Raw genomic sequence first — 3,191 nt, forward strand, 5'->3', positions numbered from 1 at the left:
GAAGGAAGGAAGGAAGGAAGGAAGGAAGGAAGGAAGGAAGGAAGGAAGGAAGGAAGGAAGGAAGGAAGGAAGGAAGGAAGGAAGGAAGGAAGGAAGGAAGGAAGGAAGGATGTGCATTTGTGCATGGTTCAAAGTTCTGCCATGATGTTGCCCATTTATCTGCACTTATCTGCATAATTCAGCCTCTTTCAGGCTAAAATTTCCCCTCAGTAATGTGCTAGAATCAACACAACCATCCATGCTAAGAAGAAAGAGTGGTGCTCATACTTCCTGGAGTTAATTGGAGAAAAAATGGTGTGCAGATGCTTTCACGGGGCCAGTGGCAAAATAGAGATTTGTTTTGTGATAAGGGGTGAGTTCGGTGTTTTCTTGGTGTGGGGTTGGGGGGGGGGGAAGAGGGGGAGGGGTTGTTTGTTTGTTTTGAAGGGTGGTGGGTGGCAACCTTTTGGATTTCACAGAACTATGGAATCATTTAAGTTTGGACAAGAGCTCGAAGATCATCCATTCCAACCGTGGACCCGCCCCCACTATGCCCACTGACCACGTCCCTCAGTGCCGCATCCACACGGTTCTTCAACACCTCCAGGGACGGTGACTGCAGCACCTCCCTGGGCAGCCTGTGCCACTGCCTCACCGCTCTTTTGGAGAAGAAATATTTCCTAATATCCAACTTGAACAGAAAGCTAGTTACGCTTCCTCTTCGTGATGTAACTTCTTTCTTCTGTGTACGTACTGTGCCTCCCATAGCAGCTCTCTCACGGGTTTCTGACGGGCGCTGACTGCCCCAGCCAGCCCAACCCACGTTGCGCAGGACGCACCTCCTCCAGAGCGGCTTTCCGAGCCGGAATTCAGCTGGGGAAGAAAGTGCCCATTGACCCCCCTTTATCTCCTAACGACCCCGCTCCGCTCCGCCTTTGGTCTCGCTGCCCGCAGATGGGCCTTTTCGGAGCGCTACCTGCGGGCATCAGCTCGTTGTGAAGGCGCATAGCCCTGCGAACCCGGTGCTTAGAAACGCTTAGGGGCACTTGAGGCCTCAATGCCGAACGCAGCCCCCCGCCGCGGGGGCTTCAAAGCGCCGGCTGACACCCGGCCGGGCCGGAGCTCCCCCAGGCATGCCCGGGGCGGCTGCAGCCCGCAGAGCCCGGCGGCACGCTGCTGCTTCCGACGGGCGTTCTGTCGCCACCCACACGTCGGGGAGGCTGTTTAACAGTGGATCCACGCTAGGCCCGGCTGTGTCGGGGCCTTGGCGTGCTGAAAATGTAACTTTTTAAAGTGCTGGAACAAAAAGCAGAGCGTCTTTTAATGAGATTTGGGGCGCTGCTGTTTAAGCAGCTTAGTCAAGTCCGCGCTCTTTGAATACCATTCTGATTCTACGTTTCTGATCCAAAACCAAAAAATCAGCTGTTCAGTACTCTCTTTGATAGACGTGTAAATACAAATAAGCTCAAACAGAGCGGATCCACAGCCATTACAGCTACGTCGGGGATCCTGGCGTGTTCCCATGCTTCCATCACATGCTGTCAGGCCGACAATTGGCACTGATCTATGAGCCAGTAAGCGACCGTGCTTTAAAACCAGGGGAAGGTGCTAGGCATCCCTCATTAGGCTTATCGGAGGGTGAAATACACACGTTTAAGGAGAGCTGTTTGGAGATCCCTGTGCATGAATAATACGAAATATGAAGTGCTGCTCGTGGTTATGTTTGGCTCCATGATCCTAATTTCAGTCTCTTCTTCTCCCTAGGTTTCCATTTCGTCTCTATAGTTCAATTTCAAGAAAGAAATGTCACCTCAGAACTAAATCCAACTGAGTACTTTTCCCATCTCCTTTCAGAAGCTTTCCCAAGTATTTGTGAAAATGACAAAAGCACCTCCTTGCAAAGCATTACACTTTCTGAAATGTGTTTTGTTTCTGTAGCCAGCAGGACGCCTTAGGCCCAGCAACAAAGAACAGTTACATGACCTTCAGTAGCAAAATTATCCATAGCCAAGAATGTGATTCAAGCTCAGTCTGTTGAACTTTGTCTGTGTTATACTGCCCTACTTCACTGCTTAGGATCAGATCTGGATTAGCTAATTATTAGCTAATTATTAACTAATAATTGCAGTTCCTTTAATACAATATTGCTGCTGAAGATACAGAGTTTTTTAGCTATCATTTCTCCTATGAATTAGAAAAAGGACATGACTGCTAAGACTACTTGGAATACTGCTTTATTTTCAAGTAGGGAGTTGTTTCTGTTATCTCCTGATTCAGTAACTCATGCCTGTTCTTCCTGTTCCAAACATCGTGTCTGGAAAAGGGTGTTCTTCTCCTCGCTTTCATTAATTAACCCCATGATAAGTATGGGGCTTATGCTTTTGTATACCTATGCACATCTTTTTAATGTTTAAGTCTATATTCTGCCTTTTTGAATTGGTTATGATACATAATAAATTGGCAGCTAAATGTAATTGGTTACCAAAGAGTAAAACTGCTAATAATTCAACACCATCCCCACTTAATATTAAACGTAATAGTTCTTTGGTTTTATACACCTATTGATTTCCCCTATTTAAAGTATACATTTACATATTTCAACAGCAGCTCTCTGGCTTTTTACCCTTCGGGGTTTGATTTTTTACACCTCATAGTATATTTAAAGCTGCACTTTTTGTAGCTTCAGGACTGTATACTCCCACGTCATAAACTAACATGGATTGGTGAGCTTTGCAGCTATAGGGCAACACTTCTCAACAGAAAAAGAAAGGGGAGGGAGTGGGGGGTGAGGAGGCATTTTCAATTAATTTAGTTTCCTAGCATTCCCATGAAGGAGGTGTCTCTTGTCTGCATGTGAGAGATTGAAACAGCCTGAGCACTGGAAGGATGGAGCAGGCTTCTTCATAAAAATACTCACCGAGGTTCAGCGTCGGGCTGCAATGCCCCGAGCCTTTCCCAAGCATACTGATGTGCCTCTGATTATTCTGCGTGCTGTGAGCTCTCTGCAGCCTTGAAAAGTATGAAGATGTTAAAAAAAGAAAAGGAAGAAGAAGCGCTCGTGTGTGAGTGACTGCATCTGAAAAGTCTCCGATTTAGTGATTTCAAAAAGGGCTCTGAAGGACGGTGGAAGCGTGGCAAGCCTCATGATGGCATCTCAAAGTATCCTTCCTTTGCCCAGCCCCATACTCTGTGTGTAGTTGGAGATCAATGGG

This window comes from Lagopus leucura, unplaced genomic scaffold (genome assembly GCF_019238085.1).
Source record: "Lagopus leucura isolate 7727_CA_CO unplaced genomic scaffold, USGS_WTPT01 Super-Scaffold_100157, whole genome shotgun sequence".
Classification (NCBI taxonomy): domain Eukaryota; kingdom Metazoa; phylum Chordata; class Aves; order Galliformes; family Phasianidae; genus Lagopus; species Lagopus leucura.